This window comes from Pezoporus wallicus, unplaced genomic scaffold (assembly GCF_028554395.1).
Source record: "Pezoporus wallicus isolate ANWC-B61680 ecotype Strahan unplaced genomic scaffold, APGP_CSIRO_Pwel_v1 contig_232, whole genome shotgun sequence".
Classification (NCBI taxonomy): Eukaryota; Metazoa; Chordata; class Aves; order Psittaciformes; family Psittacidae; genus Pezoporus; species Pezoporus wallicus.
In genome coordinates, this window is record NW_026638265.1 from 51,447 (window position 1) to 74,874 (window position 23,428).

Here is a 23,428-nt window from a genome sequence, read left to right on the forward strand (position 1 = left end):
CAATGATGTTTTTTTGTGTGTGATCAATGTAATATTCCACAGCTAAATTTAGGGACTCTGCATCCTATGAAAATGGCACCTCTCTATGACTAATTAACAATAAAAAATTGTGGTTATCTACAGGTTTAATTATTTGATCTCCAAGCTTTTATTAACTTAAATCTTTTTAGTAAGGACAAAGAAGTATATGGAAAAAAAAAAATGCCTTTCTAATGTTGTTTATTCAGAAGGGATTCTGTAATTTTCCCTAGTCAGCTTGTAAGGTTACACCTTCTTTGCTGTTAAATCCCCTAACCCAAGCAACGTACACTGCGAGACAGACTGCTAATAAACCTGTGTCACTGTGCTTGTGTATTATTTGGCTAAATCATAAGCTATACCTACCTTTTATTTATGTAGGCATTATGTATTTATTTTAACAAATAACTTTTATTTTGGAATGGTAAAGACAGTAATATAGAGACCATAAGATTCAGTGCTGGATTATGAGGTGTTAGAAGAAAGCTGAAAAGTTAAAGGCAAATGTCTTTAGCCACAGTGATGCTAACTGGTTTCAGGCATATTTTATAAAGCAAATAAATCTTTACATACAAGTCCACTCTCTTTGGTACTGGCACTGCATCTGCATGTTTATAAGTCATGGGGTGATACGTATTGGCCCACCAAAGTCAGAGGGAACATTGTTTGACATCACTGGGGCCAGATTTCACTTTTAATAATTCATCTGGCACACACACTGAGGTATTTGAAGTGACAGAGCAGGTGGGTATTGTGCAAAGAATGAAATAGGAAAGAGACATTTTCACCATAGAAACTCTTCCAGGAGTTCCAACACCACTGTAAGTCCCGTTTTCTCCACGTACTCTGAAGATTCCTGCTTATATCTTATTGCTCTGCCCCAAAGTGCATAATAATTATTTTAATGAAGATTTAAAGGAAGAAAAAGACCTGAAACTCAGGGAATAAGAGTTCAGTTCTCAGCTCTGACACCAGCTTGCTCTAAAACCATAAGCAAACCCATATGGCTCAATTTAGAAACATTAATAAGAGAAATTAGCATGTGAGGAGATTTGAATCATATCACAGTGAGAAAAAAAACAAGAAAGTCTGCTTTTGGAAATATAATCTGGTCTCTTCCTGTTTTTTTTCCCGTAATATTACACCCCATAAATGAAGGCACACTATAAAAATGAGTATTTTAATATCAATTATTGTTCTTAGAACTTTCAATATTTAATTTATTTCTGTAGAACTTGTCTTACCAAGCATAAATTCATTAGGGATAACTTCATATGATGTAGGCATTATTCTGAAATAGTGTTTATGTTAAGCTTACATTCAAATGCATTTTTACAAGAAGAAGCCTGTGCTAGCAAATGGAACACATTTTCAAGAACCAGTTAACCTACATGCACCAACAACAACAAAAAAAAAAAAAAAAAAAGGCACTTTGTCCAAATACCTGCAGAAAAGTTCTATTTGGATGATTGCAGGGTGCAGATGTGATCTTCCCAGACAGAGTTGTTGGTTTGATGATAACACTAAGCAAGAAAGGAAAATATATTGATCAAGAAAAGTCAGGCTCAGTTTTTGCTATTGGCAAGTAAGCAACACATGGACAACCCAGTTAGAAAGTTTTATACTTTATATTACTTGTTCTAAATCAATGCAAAACTTTGACCTACAATTAGAGCAGCCTACACATGCATTCCCAGACTCACAGTATCACAGCTCTCCACTGGTATTTTTATAGTTCAGTGCTAACAATACTTTCTTGCTCATGTACAAGTTCTGATACCATCATCCTACAACATAATTGATACATACCGACCTCTACTGCTGTTACATGTGTTCCTTTACCCATTGTGTTTTGTATTCAATACAGGGTTTGTGCAAATATTTATATTATCACAAAAATATGGCTCTTGTCATCTTAGTGGGTAAGTGTAAAGAAAAAACAACATTCAAAACATTTATTTCTTCCTATTGCAATAGCCATGTAAACAAACAAATCAGATGTTGTCTTGGATCATTCAGCTCTGCCTTGCCTTGAAAAGGCAAGGGCCATATCTGTCAGGATGACTGCAGTCCTATCTAATCTCTGCTGAAAAGCGTGAGGACTTGTTTTCACTAGCTTTATCCACAGTCTCCCTTCACAGACGGACTCCAGATGCTAACATTTCTCTAGAAATAAAGTTTCATGGTCATTTTACAACCACATGGCCTTCTGGGAGGGCGGGGAAGAGCCATTCACATATTCCCCCTCATACAGATTAAATAAATAAATAAATAAATAACAGAATTCAGATTTATTCCATAGAGAAAAAATATTCACAGAACTCAGCTCAGCCTTCCTCTCTGCAGAGTATTTTGTATTAAACATTAAAGTAAACTGAAGTCACTGAAAGACATGGAAGCCTCAGTGATTTAGGAGGAGAAAACACTTCTGAATTCGTAATGACCCCCCTGCTGGAAGCAGTGGCACTCTTGTCTGTCACATAGTAAAATAAGGAAGCCATTGCTATTTCACTTGGATATGTGTTGTCTTGCTTGCTAGGCCCATTATAATCCCAGGTCACAAGCTAGGGAAGTTAGGCGCTTCTCTAACAGAGTTAATATGATAGAAAGAACAAAGACCCAAAAGACAGATGAAAAACTCGTTTGGGAGATATTCAAACATTTGGGGAACTAAGTAGCAGATTCAGGTCCATTCCAACAAAGCAAGGATGTGCGTGGTAGACCTACCAGAACATCAACAGCTGAGGCACTGGAAGACCGCGCATTCATTTAATAATTTGCTGGAAGTTCTAGCTGTCAGGATTTCTAGCTGTACTTCATCTGATCTCAACTTGGTTCTTGCTATATATAGTGATAAAGGCTGATACAATGAAAACAAATTTACATAAGCTACAAATTATGTTTGTAGGTTTTTTCAGTTGTTCGCTTAGTGAATGCCCCTGCAGCCCCAAATGCTATCTGATTATTCCCAATGGTGCTCCATTTCAAATCAGTGACACAAAGAAAGGTTGCTTGAATTACCCAGAACCTGGCTTTGAAGCAAATTATTCTTCCATATGTTCAATATTTCTGGAAGAAAATAGTCCAGGCAGCCCTATCTATATTTAACATTTCTGAAACAATTTTGAATCCAGCTGAAGTAACAGGTGACTGAAGAAAAAACCCAAACACCTATATGTGATCATAAACTGTTTTTCAGATGACAGTCATGTTCCTGACAAAGAATAGGAAGCTTTCACGGTATGTATTATGTTGTCCATTGGAATCCTGCTTTATTTGAAGCAAAAAGGAAATATGTGTGCTGAAATGGAAGAAATTGTGGAACAGTAGAAAGCTGAAGGACAGCAGGCTTAGGTAACTTTCAAGGTCACATACAACAAGGTACTACAAGGCATAAGCAGAAGATTCTTTTTGGTCTCTTCTTTCAATAGCTGAACAATGGGCAGTATGAAGAAAAATCTGTCCATGTAGTATGACGAAATACTTGTTTTGAGCTTACAGCCCAGCTTTTTGCCTGTGAAGTGCTGTGTGCTTGCTGCTCTACCCTGGGCTTCCACACTGGTAATGGGAAAAATCAGTCATGAAACCAGCCCAGCTGTTGGAATAAACCTGATAACACTTCCGGTCTTTTTACAGGTGATACAATCCACTCTTCCCTTTCTCAGATCAGTTTCTCTAAATGCATTCCTTTTCCATTTAATACGTGCAATGGAAAACTACATGACTTTTGCATAAACAACACTTCTAAACACTCACAGACATGTCACATTTATTTTCCCTCAAGACAAATACTTTCCCCTGCATAAGGTTTCTAGAAGATGGACTTCTGGCTTGCTTTTAGGATCTCTGTAAAAAGGTGAAAGGACACTCCTGAGCATCAGGGATGTTTAGTCACATGATTAGAAGTAGCCAGGAAAATTTCAAGATACAAACCCTTTCCTGGCTCGGAGCTGAAATGAATGTGTCCATGGAAGGTGAGAGTACAACATCACACCCAGAAAATAACACAGGCTCTGCAGTTCTCAGGAGTACCCTTACCCAGTGTGATTTAGAGCAGCCACCAGGCAGCTGAGATTTGGGACACTGTACAGCACAACACAGCACCGATGGGAATGCATGATGCATTCTTTAATATTTTGAGAATCCCTCTTGTACCCTATGTCAACATTTCCTTCCCTGAAAGACTTCTGTCGAGAAAGAATTCTGTGAAATTTTTTCCCAGAAAGAATACCGTGAAACATTTTTGGCTGTGGGGTCACAATGAATCTGACCCTGTACCATGTTGTGGTGCTAACACAAAAAACACTGACCAAACATCATCTGTGGCTCACAGTCTGTAAGCGCAATTTCATGTTAGAGATACACAATTACTTGTTCCTGGCTTCATTATCTGCTAACAATATATAGGTTGGCCAGCGTAGCACAGTTCTGTGCTTGAAGAGGATCCATGGCTGTCCTGTAAATAAGTTAAGTGAAATGCGAATAAAAGAAAAACCTAAACCAGTTTGTGAAAGGCTGCTTGTAAGTGTTATATTAGTACCTTTGTCACCACAGGCAACCAGAGTGTGAAGCTGGTAAGAAGTAAAGCAAGGTCTTGACGTCAGTTTTTCCTCATTTGGAACAATTTTGAACAATCCATGACTTATGTTCATGTGCTGATTACTGATTAAGCCACAGGGATGTTTCCTCTGGTGTTTCTTTGCCTTTATTACTATAAACAATGTAGTACTTTTCCAAACCACTTAGTTTCAGACTCTGTGCATGGTCTATTAATAAGTGAACCCTTATAGTCTTTGTTTTTCATTAATACCTAGAAGGCAGCTGATTTTCTGACAAGCTCTGGATCTCTGAAACAGACATTATTATCAGTACCAAGTTATGTTTATTTCTTAGTTGCATGCAAACCTTAGAATTTATGCACAAAGAAGAAATCATTCCTCTAACAGCATGATCAGTTTTTGTATTTCTCCGTGTAGTTACACATTAGTCACTTGGCATTTTCAGTTAAATGAATATGTTCACTTAAAATAAATAGTAGGGAAAAAACAATAGCACATGAAGACATCATAGGCAAGCAACAGCAGTAACTAAGGGACTTCTGATGTTTTAAGAAGCCTCTCATGCCTGCCTTCGTTCACACAGCACAGATTTTAGAGAGAATTAATTTCTTTGAGTATGTTTTATTAAAACCAAATGAAAGCTCCAGTGCACAGATTAATAATCTGTGAGTTATTATTTCAGCTATGTTCAGTGAATATTGCATGTGCATTTCATGTTTCTTCATAGCATGGAACCCAGTAATATGGAACTCCATGTGTCTTTTCAGCCTTTTTCCATATCATTCTCAAAAGCCATTGCTATTTCTTACTACCACCCCATTAAAAGCCTTAAATTGTCTCCTGGCCATTGTTTTTCAAGGCAGAGTCACTGAAATAGGCGCTGCAGCTCAATAGATGAAGTCTGAGAGCCTTTTTAGAGGCGGTGTGGACACTGCAACTACTAAACATAAGAAAGCCTGGTAGGTCAGCTATGACTTGTACATGGGATGTCTTGTACTGTGTGCTGAAGCTAAACTTGCAGCTGTCAGCTCGGCGAAGATGGGAATCCAATACCACAGCTAATAGGAAAGAACAACACGCCAACAATTGCTGTGAACAGGAAAACTGTTCCTTTCCTTCCTATCTCTGGTTACAGTCAGGAATGGCTCATCCTTCAGGCTTGCGCTGCTCTAGACCATAGCAGAGCAGAGATGCCTGGCCTGTGAAGGAAGATGGGAAAAGGGAGTATTCCCAATGCAGGAGGTGGAAGGGAGCAGTCTGAAGTAGCGGGTATGCAGAAGTACAGAGAAAGGGTTTGCCCCTCTGCTTGCAAGTTGCTAGACTCTATTGACCTCAGTCTTCTGATTTCCAAAGTATTACTTATCTTCACAGAAAGCATGTAAGACTTTTTTCTGGCCGATTATAAATTCAATGCATCTTTAGCTGAGAATGACCCAGCAGAATAAGCCAATTATGAAAATCTTCAGATCAAATGCCTGGCTCTGCAGCAGTTTCCATCCCTAGGAAAACCATTGGAAACCTCTCTTTTAGGAGTATGTGGAATAATATTCAGCTACTAATTCATGAGCTGAATGCACAGAAGCACCAATTAAGAGTGGTACAATGCAGAGCAGTACGAGCTGGCAGACTAGTAGTTACACATTTCTGTCATCAGGTCATACAGTACCATGATCAGCCTACTACCAGCTAGACTTAACCCTTTCAATAGGATGGTGAAACAGAACAATGTACATATATTCAGTCATTTTCTGGGATTGTTTTTTGTTTCTCCCAGACATGCTCTAAACTGTGACAAGAGGGAAATCCCTTAAGCTTCTTCACACATCCTTTTCTCTCTAAAAGGTGTTGAAGCATGAATTAAGTGCTACTAGGATAGTTCAGGATAAGTCTTTTTGTGTACATTATGACCTTAATTATTGCTGGTGCTGAATGTTACATTCACGCTACTACAGTTTTTCCTCCACTGGAAATACTTGGATGATTTAAATGATCATTGTCTTGGATTTGCATAGCAATATTTTGGTAGCAGGGGAGCTACAAGTGTGGCTTCTGTGAGAAGATGTCACAAGCTTCCCCAGTGTCTGGTGGAGCTCCAAGATGAACCCACCACTGGCCAAGGCCAAGCCCATAAGCAACAGTGGTAGTACCTCTGGGATTACATGTTTAGGGGAAAAATACCCTGCACAACAGCAGCTAGAGAGAGGAATGAGAACATGCAAAAGAAACAGCTCTACCGGCAGTTGCTGGAACAGATATCCATCTGCAACCCATGAAGGTTCTCAATGGAGCAGATATCCACCTGCAGACCAGGAGGACCCCATGCCAAAGCTGGGGGATGTCCAAAGGAAGCTGTGACCCTGTGGGAAGCCTGCGCAGGAGCAGGCTCCTAGCAGGACCTGTGGCTGTGCGGGAACAGATTTGCTGGCAGAAGCTGTGACCTCACAGGGGACCTAGGCTGGAGCAGCCTGTTCCTGAAGGACTGCACCCTGTAGAAGGGGACCACACAGGAACAGTTTGTAAAGAACTGCAGCCTGTGGGAGGGACCTACATTGGAGAAATTAATGGAGGACACTCCAATGGCAGGGACCTCACGCTGGAGGGTATGAGGAGGAAAGAGTGGCAGAGACAATGCATAATGGTAAGTTCATAATAATGAACTGATCTCAACCCTGCATCACTCATGGGGAGGAGGTAGAGAAGTCCAGAGTGAAGTTAAGCCCAGGAACAATGGAGGGTTTGGGGGAAGATGTTTTAAGATTTCTTCTTATTTCTCATTATCCTATCCTGATTTTATTGGTATAGGCTCATTTCCTCCAGTGGAGTCCGGTTTGCCTGTGTTAGTAATTGCCAAGTGATTTCCCTGTTCTTATTTCAATCCACAAGCTTTTTGTCATATTTTCTCCTCCCTGTCCTGTTGAGGAGGGATAGAGATAGAACAGCTTGGAGGGCACCTGGCCACTAGCCAAGGTCAATCTGGGCTATCATTTAACTATCAAGGTATCACTAACTACAGCTTTGAAGTAAATTCCACTCTCACTGATACTAGTAAGAGTTTTGCATTTTTTCCAAAGATTCTAAGTGCATGCCAGTCATACAACAATGGTATCCTGCTATTAAGTTGAAAAGAAACACATATTCAAAGTGCATACTCAATGATACTAGAGGTAATAAAAGCTTTCCTTTTGAATGTTTATGTCAAATTCACCACCATTTAAGGACAAAACAAACTCCAAAAGCAACAAAAAAGGCCTAAATCTGCAAGAATTAAAACTTAACTACAAAGGATTTCCAGTGGAAAAACTAACATTTCTAATCACTTCTTTGAGGAAACCCGCTTCTCTCAACTCTTACTGCATTATTCCCAAGTAAGGCCCTTAAGGATGTTCCACTTGGGCTTGTTCAAATCATCATTCCTGCTGTAGGAAGGAGAGCAGAATTATTTCTGGAAAATAAAAGGCCATGGACAAGGAATGGAAATAGACCTAGAAAGGAAATATCTCTGCTGAGATCCCCACCATTGGAGATGAAGCTCACTCTACAGAGAGCAGTGAGACATCTTCCTTCCTCACTGCTCCCCCTTTCTGTTCCTCACCTCCAGATACGTATTCAAAATACTCCTCTCTGAATGTGCTGAGTTTTGGCCTGTGATATATGGCATGCAAATTCCAGCGTACCAAATAAAACCAGGATCAAACTCTATTAAGCCAACACATTTTTTGGGGGTGGGGGGGAGGGGGGTGTCTGACAGATTTTCTTTTTTAGTTCAGTGGACCTACAAAGCATGAAGGGCTAGCAGTTATGTTTCTGACACGCATGTTGGAGTAGTAGCAGGTGGTTTTCAACAAACTCTAAGACTACAGTCTCTTCAACACCGCGTAAATCCAAGAGTGTCACAGTGTTGGATGTGTGGGTACCTGAAGGCTTTCCTCTCCCCAACCTTGCAGACCAATGCAGTCTCAAAAAAATACTGCTGTGTGTACAGCTAAGCAAACACTCAGACTGAACTCACTGAAGGCAGCCACAGAGGTTTAAAGAGACATACTATTAACACAAAGTGCTACACGAACAGCTGGTAAACCCTCAGAAAAGCATAAACAAACTAATTAGACACAGAAAAATCTTCAGTGTAATGATGTCCATCCACGCATTGCGCCACCATCTCTGATTAGCAAGGGCAAAAAGGAAGCAACACACTTTCAGTTGCAGGCATATGACCTATCCACTACTGACCTTTAAATAGCAGGGTATCTCACATACAGCTATGTGCCAATGTACACAAGCATGCCTGGCTACCCCATTAACTGCATATAAAATCCATCAATGCCTCTGCACAGCCTTTCAACCCCATTCCCTCCCCCCTTTTTTTCTTGACATTTTAAGAGCTGCACAGTCTAAAAATTCCTGAAGGAATGTGTGGGAGCACATGTTACCTGTGTGATATTACTCTGATTGTGAAATTTTCAATACCTATAATGGAATACTGAAGACAAGTCATTGTACAAAGCAAAAGCATCTATTAACATTTAGTTAGAGTTCCTACTGTTGTTTCCAAAAACCTGCAATGTTTAGGTTTTCTAGCACACAAGCAAGACTACTATCCACCTTTTAACTAGAAGAGTAAAAATTCTTCATAACAATTTAACAATTAATGCATCAGACTGGGGAGAAGCTGAAAAGGGAAGAGTTCTACAAGAGCTTAGAGATGACTACTGAGAGATGTTCCACTTTGACAGCAACCATGCATATGGATGGTTGAGTGTCTGTCTACTTTCTGATTAACAGATCTAATTCTGTTCAGAAGGAGGTTCACATCAGCTTCTTCCTTTTCCATTTCAATGATAATACCACAACATAGGCATGGACCAAAGTCGGGTGCTTCATGAGATTTGTGCTTTACATAAGACTTTTCACTGCATTATTTTATTCCTCTCTAAATAGCATATTTATTTGCTTTTCAACTCAAAGGTACTGTCCTAGGTTCAGCAGTAGCAGTTGTTTTTCTCCTTCTTAGTAGCTGGTGGGTGCAGTGCTGTGGTTTTGACTTTCAGCCTGGGAACAGCACTGATAACACTGATGTTTTTAGTTGTTGCTCAGTAATGTTTACACTGACCAAGGACTTTGTGAGCCTCATGCTCTGACAGGGAGGAGGGGAAGCCGAGAGGAAGCAGAGACAGGACACCTGACCCAAACTAACCAAAGACGTATTCCATACCACAACACATCATGCCCACTATACAAGCTGGGGGCAGTTACCCAGAAAGGCTAGATCACTGCTCGATCGGGCTGGGTATTGGTGAGTGGTGAGCAGTTGTATTCTCTTCCCTTGTTATTTCCCTTATCATTATTATTATTGGTGGTAGCAGCAGTGATTTGTGTTATATCTCAGTTACTGGACTGTTTGTATCTCAACCTATGGGAGTTACATTCTTTCGATTCTCCTTCCCATCCCTCTGGGAGCCGGGGCGGGGGGGGAGGAAGAGGTGGTAGTGAGAGAGCAACTACATGATTCTGAGTTACTGACTGGACTTAAACCATGACAGGTACCTGCAAGAATCTCCATATCTACACAAGATTTGGTTTTCAAAATAAGACACCATACCAAAGCACCCAGTATGCACAGCTGCTGGCTCTAGTCAAAGCAGAATCAGAACATAAATGCTGCAGATTAGATCCTGTGCTGTTACACAGTGGTGCAGTTTAGTTTAATCACCTGATTAGTGGTGGGTTTAGTTTAGGTCAGGATGTCCTCTGACACAGATTTTAATGACAAATTAGAGGTACAGACAATAATATCACAGTTTTCCAAATTTTGCAAAAGTGAAGTGAGTGAAAATCTAAAGCAAACAAAAAAAGGTTTGGAGTGAATTTAATGCTGATGAAATAACTAAGATTTTCTCCCAGCTATAGGTTTCCTAAACTCAGAGATCTGTGAAGTCATACTTCTATGTTCTTCTTGGTAATGTGAAATATTCTATACATTGAGTTATATGTAAAAACTACTACTACTACTAACTACCTGCGACTTTTCCACTGACTGTAGGGCACTGCCATTCTGGCTACTTCAGGTGTTTTGCAAAGTCACTTACTGTGCACTGAAATTAAAACAAACAGAAGATTTTAAATTTCACAATACTTCAAGCCGGCAGTATTTTGAAACAGAGACAAGTGAAAACCTTGGATCACAAAGAAGAATACAGGCAGAGGCTCTGTTCCATATGCACCATTAATGATTACACAGCTGAGGAGGGAAATGAAGTATGCTAGCACTGGTAATCTACCTTCTAATGGCAGAAATCAGCATAAATTTCCCTACAGCAGAGGAAAAGCACTGATTTACATCAAACACTGGACCACTTTCTGTGGCCTACGGTGGACCACTCACTCACTCTCAAGGGGTGAGCCTAGGGTATGTATTCTACCATTCACTGGCAGCAGTTGGAACATTCCCTTCATCTTAAAAAGAGAAAATCTTAAGCACCCACTACTGTAATTTTTACATTTATAGTAACCTGCCAGCTTCTGCTTTTATTTAAAGTAAGTTCTAATTGCACATGGGATTTTAGATCTCAGTTTATATTTGTAATAAGAAACGGTATTCTCCTACAGATTTTTTGAGGAAAGCTGAGAAAACACCATTTTTTTTAAGAATGCAAGTGACAAGGTAGGAAATCCCTTTTTCTTAAGTGCTGGAACAATAATTTAAAACAGAGAGAATGAGAAGCAGTACATGACATGTATTTTCATTCATATACTTGCTATTGTATTTCCACTAGAGTCAGAATTCTAAAATTTGCCCTACGAGTTTCATTATTTCATTTTTAACCTTCAACACTTTATTTTCATATAAAAGATTTTCACAAATACATAATTCCTGTGGGAATATTACCAGTTTATTTGTAAAAGACTTTTTTTTTCCTTCCTCCCTTTGAGTTTTCCATTCTAACTAGGAAATGATGCTGCTAGTATTTGGATGAACTCCAGGAAAAGGAGTAGGCTAATAGCATATGTGCTGGATGAGAAAGGATTACAGACAATGGAATACACTGTATGTGTATGCTTAGTTCAAAAAAGAGATCCTGCTCTTGAAATACTTGAAGTTTTACTGCTGCTCCCTACTGCTTACTCTAATGAAGACGTTATCATCTTCACATTTATAGATCCTGAATTATAAAAGAATCAGTCTGCAGGGAAAATATTAATTGCAGCAACCATGCCATACTAGCAGCAGGATTTACCCATACCCTCACTTGTTGGCTCAGTGATTTAGCATACCAGCGAATGTGTAGATTTAACTCACTGCAGTTTTCTTGTAAAAGAGAACACTAGATGTTTTCCTCATTCCAGTAGGCTGCACCTGTCCTGCTCATGTGAGAACCTTGTAAACAATGCACAGTACTCTAATAGTATGTCTATGGAGATCCCATAAAAAAAAAATAACTAAGAAAGTAATCCAGAGTATGACATTTGCTGAATTACCCCAGTTTGAGGTTTTCTCTCCTCCTTCCATTTCTCATTCTTTAACAAAATTACTCACTTGCAGTGCCTGGTATTTGCACTCTTCCACCTGGCTATGGAGCAGGAGGTCTGGTAGTTGGAACCCAACTCATAGTCAGGATGGAAGGGGAAGTATTTAATATCCTAAGAAGTGGAAACTCATAGGTTGGGGTAAAGGAAAGTGGGCTCCACAGACTGGGCAAAAAGCCCCCAGCCAATCTCCTAATGTTCTGTGGGGAGCAGGGGCCCAGAAAATAGCACACTCCATTATTGCCACAAGGTTTTCACCTTTTCAGATACACATCTCATATTTGACTGTGATCATCTGACCAGTAGAATACATCAGGACAACAACAGAAGAAATTACAATTGTTAACTTTGGAGTGTATTGCCTCGGAACATAACCCCACGGTCTACAAAATCCACAAGGCAAACAGTCACTCTTCCAAGCAATGGGCAAGTAAACACTCACATGTACTGCACTGTATGGCTCATATTTTCAGTCAAATTTTGCTCAAGACTTGATGATTATCAAATACCACATAGCATTGTGGGTTTCTATGCATAATACTTCTTTGCTTGTCCAGCAAAATGAATGTATCATGTAAATTTTTGCCACTCTTTATCCTCATAGACCTAAATAAATTCTATATATCCACTTCCGGCATAATTTTTCCAAGTCACTTCAGTGAAATATACTAAAAACCCCACAATGTAGTACCCGAAACTGAAGATGCTAAATCTCAACTTCAGGAACATGAAAAGACACGAAAGAAAGGCTGGGTAAAGTTTAAGCCAATGGAAGTATGAGTCATTATTATATAACAAGCAAGTTGGGCATGTTCTGATATTTTAAGCTGAAGAAGAGAGAGGTTGAGAGGGGAAGAGAGCATAGAAGTGGGAGTCAACAGGGGAACTGAGGTAAAGTAAGTGGGTATGTAAAAGTTTAGGAGCACTAATAGGAACTTCTATGTTCTCTTAATTCTTGTTTCCCTACTTCTTTTTTTTTCTTTTTTTTTAAACTAAGGTAGACCTCTATAAAAAAGTTAAATCTATTTTCTTCCCAAGGGATGAAGTATCCATGTAAACCATACCAATGTAATTAATTTTCACTAGGTAGTGATTAGGCAACTTCTAGGTAACTTTGACAAACTTATTCTGTTCATAGAAGACACAGCTGGGTAGAAATTAGTCTCTAAAAATACTTTCACACAACCTGCTTGTTTTCTAGTCACTGTCTTCTTATGTTATGCTCATTCCATCTGTCAATAGATATGAGTCACACATTCGACCTTTCAGTTTCACTTGCGCACATAAATTTCTTCCAATTTCCTGTGAAACAAACACTTTTAACTCTTTAGGGGCACAATTTGCACATTTGGCATGATAGAATGGTTAAGGTAGAAGCAAGCTCTTGGGCTGATATTATTAGCTTTCCAGTCTGCACTACCTTTCAAAAGCAGACAGTCTCTTCAATTTGGTGACCACACTTCTGCCCACATCACCATTTTCAGTGAAAAACTAGCAAATATGTTGAGCTCCAGTTTAGAAACAACAGTCTAACCATATTGTCCTGGGTTCAGCAGCAGCACGACACATTTTCAGAGTAAGCTAAACAGCAGAGAAGCAAATACAAGTCACTCCTGACATTACCAGCCATGATCAGCAGATTCACTGATGGAAAGCTGTAATTTTACCATTTTTACATCTGAATCAGGCAACATTTGGTCCAAAGCTAACTTAAAAATAAAGACTCATGCTTGCCCAAATGCTTCCCACTGACATAAATCATGATGCCTTTACCAACAGATCCTATTTTTCTCTCCCTAAACACAATAAACACCTCCAGTATGAACAAAGAAGGAACACAGCCACAAAGAACACTGCAAAACATGAAAGCTAGAGCAGTATTCTGGAATTTGGGAGTAGATTGTGTTACTCTTTCTTTCAGGAATAGCACACTTAATTTTTCAGGGAGCTTTCAAGAAAAAGGGGAGAAAATAATCAGTTTTAATAAGAACCACAAAGCTGGACTACTGAACAAAAGACCAAATTCAGCACGTAGATCTGGTAAAAGAAAGAGCAAGACCTGAAATGTACAATTTATTGGCAGACCTCATTTGTGAGCTGCTCACTCATTATTATTGAAACAGCAGTTTACAGGCGAGATGCTTTAAACAGACTAGTAGACTCATAGTCTGTTTCAATTAAGCATTACAATGGCATACAAATGTCTGTGGTTTGGCCTTATAGGTCTCTTTTAAAATACACCAGACTCAGACCAACTGCAATACCGTCCCATGAAAACTACTTTAACCATCTAAGCAAACTTACTTTTCCACTAATGACTGAGATTTCTCCACCTATAGTAATAAGAGGATACTTTTAATGGAGACAATAGGATGTCAGGCCTGAAGTTCAAAGCCCACAGTTGCTGGAAAGGACGAGTGGATGAGGTATGGCTGAGATGACACTGGAACTGCTCAAGCTCCTGTGCCTGTACACCAATGTGACAACAGTGTGATCAGTGACACTTCAGGGATCAGTGACACTTCAGCACTGTCATACAAGGGAAGTGCTTTAGACAACACTGTAAAATGTGCAAGTACCCAGATGTAGTATGAAGACTGATTTTTTTTGACCTTCAGGATGTCAACATTGAAATAACAGAATGATGACCTGTTGATACAATGGACATGTCTCCCAATAACTTAAGTCTAGTCAAATTATTGAACCCAAGATGACACTGTAGATGCACATATGTGGTCTTTGTGTTAAAAACCTATTCCTTCCTTGCAGGCAACACACACTCCAAGGATTAATTTTGGTGACTTACCCTCATTGTCAACTTAAGGAAACCAATTTTTTTTTTTTTCATCCTAAAATTAGCAACAAGCCCTATTAGCCACTGGGGCTATTGGTTTGTTTCATTAGGTGGGGGTAGGATGAACTGTGGGGTTTTTGGTTGGCTGGTTGCTTGCTTTTTAGTGTCATGAACTATGCAAGTTGCATTTGTATACTGATATTTTGGTCATTATGTGTCTTTAGGCTAAACTTACATTATCATTCTTCAGGCTTTTCATATTCATTAGTTCAGATAAACGCTTGCCATTGGCACACTGTTAGCTGATAGTAACACCTACTGTGTAAAAAAAAAAAAAAAAAGGAGCAAAATCTGTTACATGATGGCTCCAACAGGCAGCTTTTCTGTGACAAACAGTCTTTCAAAAATGTTATGATCCATTTACAAATCTATACACTGCCTACTGTTGCTTTCTTAAGGCTTCAAATCAGCATATTTTCCTCAGCTTCCAAAAGCATATAGAATCATAGAATAGTTAGGATTAGAAAGGACCTTAAGATCATGAAGTTCCAAGCCCCCTGCCGTGGCCAGGGACACCTCACAGTAAACCATGCCACCCAAGGCTCTGTCCAACCTGGCCTTGAACACTGCCAGGTTGAACAATGCCAGGCAACCCATTCCAGTGCCTCACCATCCTTACCATAAAGAATTTCTTCCTTTTATCTAACCTGAACTTCCCCTATTTAAGTTTTAATCCTTTACCCCTTATCCTACCGCTATAGTCCCTAATGAAAAGTCCCTCCCCAGCATCCTTATAGGGTTCCTTCAGACACTGGAAGGCTACTATGAGGTCTCCACACAACCTTCTTTTCTCCAGACTGAACAGCCCCAATATATGTCTACTGTTGCCTAAACATCTCACTGAAGTCAGTTGGATTTAGAAGGTGACTTTCATAACTTGGTGTGACAACACAGTAACCTAGCCAGACTGTTCCAAAGTCAGCGCATATTTACTTCTCCATAACACACCAATCTTATTTTTTGGCAAGACCAGATTCTTATTTCGCAAATCAGGCAGAGAAAAGATAAGTTATATACATTCATAGTATAGATTAACAAAGAGAAATTAATATGAAGATCTCAAATGTTTCACAGGAAACTATCACAAAAATTTATTGTCAGCTGTGAAATTATGACCTAAAATACAGATGCTGACTCAAGGATAATTTAAAATACATCTAGGTATTTTTACATATTTTAAACTGATGTATTTTTTTTTTTTACATACTTTACATATTTTAACCTGATGCTACTTTACATATTTTAACCTGATGCCAAATTAGTTTAAGTCAGTGGGATTTATATTAAAGTCAATCAGGAGAAAGAAAAAAAAAGCATTTCAAAAGCCCAACTTCATTTTCTTTAGTTATCAGAAAAACTCAAGATGACCAGTACAAGCAGAATGAAAGAATCAAAGATAGTCTGCACTTCTCTTAAAGGGTCCTTCACAGAAAAGCAGCAAGTGATCCATACCTTGCTAGCAGTGATATTAAGGATGAAAAATCTGTATTTATGGATTCTTTACCAGATATGCATTTGCATCAGGTCACTCATCACATGATATAGATTTTTCCACAAATCTGCAGAGGTCTGGTGACTACAGTCATCTTTTATTTGCGCTGGATAGTTCCCAAAGGGAAGGCAAAATTTGCAGCAGTCTTCAGTCTTTTGGACTGAAATTCATTACCGTCATTTTCCATGAAGTTTCTAAAAAGGCTGAAGTTTAAAAAAAAAAAACAAACAAAACCAACCAACCAACTCCCCAAAAACAAACAAACAACAAAAAAAAAACAAACCCACAAAACAAAAACCATAGGACTCTGTGTTCATTCCTTCCAGATAGTTACTTATCAAATAGGACCGTTCCAAAACAATCAAGAATTGACCAGGTGTTATTGTCAGCAATATTTTCCAGCCACAGTTACTAGAACATTTACTAAGTGATTGCAAACAAACAAGGAATAACCCGATCGAAGTATCCAGACGGGAACAAATTTCACATGTTTTTCACTTTCTGCAGGTTGTTGCGGAACCTTAACTTTAACCAAATGATATGAAATGGGAATAGGCAGCTTATGATTTAGCACACCAATATGCCCAGACACCTTCATCTGTATGCTGGCAGAGTTTTACAGCTAGAAGCTGCATTAAAATTGATGAAAGACAACATAACTTCTTGTTGGATGATTCTGTGCATCTTTGAGTTGACAAAATAATGCAGCATTCCTAATTTTTCTTCACAGGAAAGGCACCCAATATTTTCCTTGGTTTATTTAATAAATGCCTTTGCTCTAGATACCTTGACTTCCTGTTTTGATGCAGTTTCACTGTTTCCACTTTTAGTTCTTTGCATACTGCAACCATAAACCCAGTGATTAAGCCCTGTTAATAGCAAGTTAGTGACACAAAATTATTTGCTAGAATTCAAGGGCATGGGAGACATTTAAAATCCTTCAAGTTCTGTCATTGCAGAAGTCCCAGAATCACTGAGGGTTTTAAAAATCATGCACTAAACTGAATAAGTACCTTAGTGATTAATTATTACATATACAAGACCATGTTAGACTTGTGTGCTTGATATGTGTACAAGTGCACTGCAGAGTAGGAGGGTAATATGCATGTTTGCATGGCAGAAAGGATTTGTTTTGAGTTGGGGAGGGGTTGCAACTGCTCTGGATTGCTTCATTACACAGCAAAGTCAGTTGTTCTGTTAGTGCTAATTAAGCCTTGGGGAACCATTTGTTGAGGTAGCAGGAGAAAATTTGGATGAGAGCAAAAAAAGGAATTTTAATGCCTTAATCCCAAACAGAAGCAGAAGCTTTCAAGATCTAAACTTCTGGGATTGCAGCATAGGAGCTCAATGACTGATACTGCAAAGAGTGAGAACCCACAGCTTTCACAGAAGCTTACAGACGTTTACACCATGTTGCACGATTGAGCCTTTTAATGGAGGTCCATTAGTACATTAAAATAACTTTAATTATCTGCATCATTTTATATAGTTGTACTATTACAGAAGACTCTTCTGTTTGCCAGGGTCACATTCAGGATTTTATGGTTGTATAGGGAAGTACCACAGGTAGTGGGTTTGCATTGCTAAAGATTTTTCCTTTAAATTTTTTCAAAGGCTTGTTACCAAATGAAGGAACCATCACTCTTCCAGCGAAGTAGTTCCTACAGCAACTATTTAATTTCAGTAAAAATCACGCTCACAACATCTCAAGAAACAATGCTAATCCAATAGGTAGTTCTGCTAGACTACTGAGCTAACATACAAAGACTTCTCTAAAAAGAGAACATCCTCACTGTGGGAGCAGTCTCACTACCCTCACAGTAAAGAACTTCTTTATATCTAACCTAAATCTCCCCTATTTAAGTTTGAACCCATTACCCCTTGTCCTATCTCCACAATCCCAGATGAAGAGTCCCTCTCCACCATCCTTGTAGGCCCCCTTCTGATACCAGAAGGCTGCTAATTAGCTAAAAAGTAATTCTAGCTGGAGCAGCATGACCACTAGCAAAAGAAACCCATCAAACCCAAGTGAAGAGACTGAGCCTTTGTACCTGATAAGCATGAGAAGCGAGGGGGACCTTTAACCAATAAGGGGTGGAATGCTAATTAACGAACAAACTGTGTAACTCTCAACCAATGGACACTGATCTCTTTGACAAAATGTAACTAATAGCTTAAAGTTACAATCATTGGGGTGCTTGATTTGTGGAGACTTCCACCAAGCACCCTAAACAGAATAGACTGTTTCCTTTCTAAACTAGACTGTCTCTTTGATTAGGAAGCCCCAAATTGGCAATAGCCCTCAGAGCAACAGCACTGAAGCCTGCATCCCCAGGCTGTCATATTAGCTTGGATCAAAGATGGACTGCTAGCACAGGAAACACCTCATCTTTCACCTAAATGTGAATTGGGGGGATGGCCGTTTTTTCTTCTAGGTCATAACTTAGAGAACTGAGAACAGATAAAAGGCAAACAAGATAAAAGACTGCTTGCCTCTTTGCTGGCACAAAAAGTGGCAAATTGGAAGGCTGTCTAGGGATGAAGGAAAAAAAAAAAAAGAGCAAGAGTTCCCTGCCAGGGGAGGCAGAGGTGAATGAAAGGAAGAGAGAAGGTCCTTCCCAGATTGGCTATCTGCTTAAGAGCCGAGAGAAACAGAACAAGCAGCTGTGACATACAAACACTACCTACTTTGTTATGGACTTGCAAGGGGTAAAACCAGAGGAGAAGCTTATGGAATCATCTGCAGGCAGGCAAGAGAGATGCAAGTATACAAAGATTTGTGTATTTTGGGGAAGCGTTTTGCTCATATAATGTTTTAAATCACTGGAGATGAAAAGTATCCCTTCTTTTAAATTCCCAAGAGTCTCAATACTTTATAAACCAGAGAAAGACATACATCAGAAAAATAAAACTGGATTCTCTGCTGGGAAACATCACAGCAGCAGGTAAAAATAAAAATTCTGATTTTTAAACACAGATGTCCCTGCCCAGTTTGACTTCTCAGAAGCCTTTAGTTGCAGAAGAACAGTTCAACACAAATACATGTGTTTTACCAAACCCCATTCTTCCATTAAATATCCTCTCCCAAGATTCCATGAGTTTTCCACCATTTAGAGTTTTGCAGTCTTCCCACAAATCTCCATTTCTCTTCATTACTCTTTCTGACATCCCCTATCTTTCTTCAGTCCCATCCAACCAACTCCTCTGCATCTATTTCTCTCTGCAATTCTGTCATTCCTTGAGTTTGCTCATAGTCACTGTTGTTCTTTCCTCTCAATTTGCATTCCTACATGCACCTCTTGCACATTAACCTTCTCCCCTCAACTTCCTCCTGCTGCCTCAAATTGTAGCCATCCTTCCTTGAACCAGCTTCTCTGCTCCTTCAGGGAACAAAGCAGGAAAGTGACCATCTTGTCTAAATTCAAGCAAAGTTTTGCTTCTCAGAGGATGAAGGGCGATAGTAATCATTTAACAGCATGTTGGAAAAGTAGTCAAGTTTACTAGCGAAATAACACTTTTCTGTTCTAAGCCAGAGTGTATATATTTGGAATTAAGAAGAAATCATTAAATGATGGATGTGCACATTTAAATAACGTTTTATTTTTTCTGAGGAGAAATAAACCAAAACCCAAACACACACATACACACAAAATAATCATAAACCACCAAACTAAAAAACTCAAACCCAATCTTAAATAAGGTATGTTCAACACAGACACCCTCAGGAGTTTAGTGGCTGCTCAATAGATTTCTCTATGCAATACAAAACCACCCAAACAGATTTCCTTTAATGTGTCTGAGAAACCCTCAAATACATTTGGGGATTCTGCTGTTAGCACCTATAGGCCACAATCTGCCCAGGCAGAACAAAACAGCAGCCTTTGTTTCAGCAAACAAGAGGCTGTTAAGCTAATGGGCATAGCTAAAGTCAAGAGTTTTAGCAAAAACAACTGACCCCTCTCCCTGAGGCCCCTCCAAACCTCCTCAATCCCTCAAGAGTGTAAGACGTGACTCACTGAAAAGCCCAGAGGATCTACTTTTAAATAATTTCAACTCATCATCAATTACCAAAGGACTTGTTATTAAATATATTTTTTACACACAGATTGTTCTCCAAGTTTGGGAAGTGTGATACCTGATACGTGGAAAAGCTGAATTCTTTTGTCAAAGGAAAGGATTGATGCACTCTTGACCATGAAGTGGTCTTCTGAATTTCCAGGATGTTGACTACCTTTTAGCTGCCATTTCCCCCAGAGCCCAGGCTCATAAAACCCAAAGGCAAAAATGGTAATCAAACTAAATCACCAGCTGCCTCAAGAAAGCAAGCAAGAGCTAGTGTAGAACTCCATCATTGAGAGCAGTAGTGTTATTCCTCTAAGCAGAAAAAATACAACCAACAGGAAGAAAAAAAACAATATATATTAAAAAATCTGGTTACTCCATGGGTTTTTTTTGGAAATTAATTTAATACTGCTTTTTGCATCTGAATTTTCTGCCATGTAAATCCTTCTTTGAAGGTTCAAATGACCCACAATTATTCAGACTTCTATACAAAGAGAAACTATAACTCAAACACAGCCTGAGGGATAAAGTCTTTTAAACCAACCTTTAAGATATTAACTAACACTCTCGGAAACCATTTATCTGATTCAACAGATCAAGGATAACAAAGGAGTATGTAACAAGCCAACAGGTAACTGAAAAACACCAGTAAAGCTAGGTAAGTTACGAAGTTTACCCAAAAGAAGTTTGGCATAAATGCCCATTCTGTTCCCAGAGTTAGAATTCAATAGTTCAAGCCTATTTCGAGTTCAGCAGTTTAATTGTGTAATTAAAATAATGAAGTAACTGGAAAAGTATTAAACATTTCTGTACCTCTTGCTTTGGGTTTATAACTCTCTTTCCTAAGACTTCTTCTCCCTTAAGTATCTCCTTTGATCAATAGAGCATTTTTAATTTTAATTTTTAATTACACATAAGACTTGGGTAAAAAAATCCAATGATCAACCCTGAGCTCTAACATCACGGTTCATATATAGCTGAACACTTGCCCTCTAGCCTAGACCAAGAAAGCCTGAAAGAAGAGATGGTAAAGATGAAAATAAACCACTGATGATTAAGCCTGATGTAAGGTTAGAGCACTGGTGCGGGTTCAAGGCAGCAGAGATTCAGAATGTGATATACTGAAGATGTACCAAGGCCTAGAAAATCTGCAGCGAGTGGTAGGTGAACCAGAATATAACTGCATATCCAACACTAGCTAGATTTATCTTGTCACCCTCACTTTAAAATTAGAGGTTTTAAAGAGGAAAAGCTAGTACCATCAGGAGTTAAAGCTAGAGGTAAAAGCAGGGTTAGGATCAGCTGAAGGACTGTGTTTATAGCAAAGCCTTCTGAAACACTGCAAAGGTCATGTGCAGTAGACAAGTGAGTTAAGACGTTGATATAGAGACAGGCAAGAAGTATGGGTAAGATTTGCTGTTTAGGAGAGCACAGGCTGAGAGAAGAGCCAAGTTGTATAGAGGCCCTGGGCAGCTTAGGGAAATACTAGAAATAAAACACAGTTCATGGCATAGTCTGGCATTGGGTGTGTTAAAGACAGATTTGACACTGGTTTAGAGTTCAAACATAAAGCACCTTGATCCCCAAACTGAAGTAATCACTTCATCCTAAAGGAATCTTAAAGGAGATCAAAGACTACAACTACAAAGGCTACAAAAGATTTTTAGGATCAGCCCTTGAGTCTGAAAGCTCAAACTGAACAAAAATCAAAATACACGGACAAGAGTAACACTTACTACTTAATCCATAGGATAAGCAAGGGTAATAAGGAAATATTTAAAATAAAAATTCAGTTCAGACATAGCTGCAAAAAAGAATTCTAGAAGTGTCAAGAGATTAGGATGAAGGCTATGAATCACTTGGGATCTGGATTATGTCCCTTGCAGGCCTCTGTTCCATAACCAGTTCCTAGGTTATGTGGCTATACAGTTTAGGGTGGGAATAGAGTTAAGGGTTCAGTGACTAAGACCCAGATTTATATCATAGTGCTGGAAAGGCCCAGGTCCACAACAAGAATTTATACTGGCAGAGGAGTTTGAGATAAGCAGAAATCCCTTAGCTTGGCTAAGAAAATAGTGGGAGCTTCCTTAAAAGATTTAAGGCACATACAAGATTGTAAATGGGTTAAAACTTAAACAGGGGAAGTTTAGATTGTATATAAGGAAGAAGTTCTTTACTGTGAGGGTGGTGAGGCACTGGAATGGGTTGCCCAGGGAGGTTGTGAAAGCTCCATCCCTGGCTGTGTTCAAGGCCAGGTTGGACAGAGCCTTGGGTGGCATGGTTTAGTGTGAGGTGTCCCTGCTCATGGCAGGGGGGTTGGAACTTGATGATGTTAAGGTCCTTTCCAATCCTAACTGTTCTATGATTCTATGCTGAAGTCAATGACTAGCACTACTAAAGTATGTTAAAGACTTTTTTCACCTTTACAGGTGTCCTGGGTTCAGCAGTAGCAGTCATTTTTCTCCTTCTTGGTAACTGGTGCAGTGCTGTGTTTTGACTTTCAGCTTGGGAACAGAGCTGATAACAAGGATGTTTTGGTTTGGTCAAGGACTTTGTGAGCCTCATGCTCTGCCAAGGAGGAGGGGAAGCCGGGAGGAAGCAGAGACAGGACACCTGACCCAAACAGACCAAAGAGGTATTCCATACCACAGCACCTCATGTCCAGGATGTAACTGGGAGGGACCCGGAAGGGCTGGGAGACGACAGAGTTGGAGGAGGTATGGGTCGGTGCTTGGTCGGGCTGGGGGGGGGGGGGGGGGCGAGTTATCAGTCGCCTGGTGGTGAGGTGTTGTATTCTCTTCTCTTGTTGTTTCCTTTATCATTGTTATTACTGGTGGTAGCAGTAGTGATCTGTGTTATACCTTAGTTACTAAACTGTTCTTATCTCAGCCCGTGGAAGTTGCATTCTTTTTCGATTTT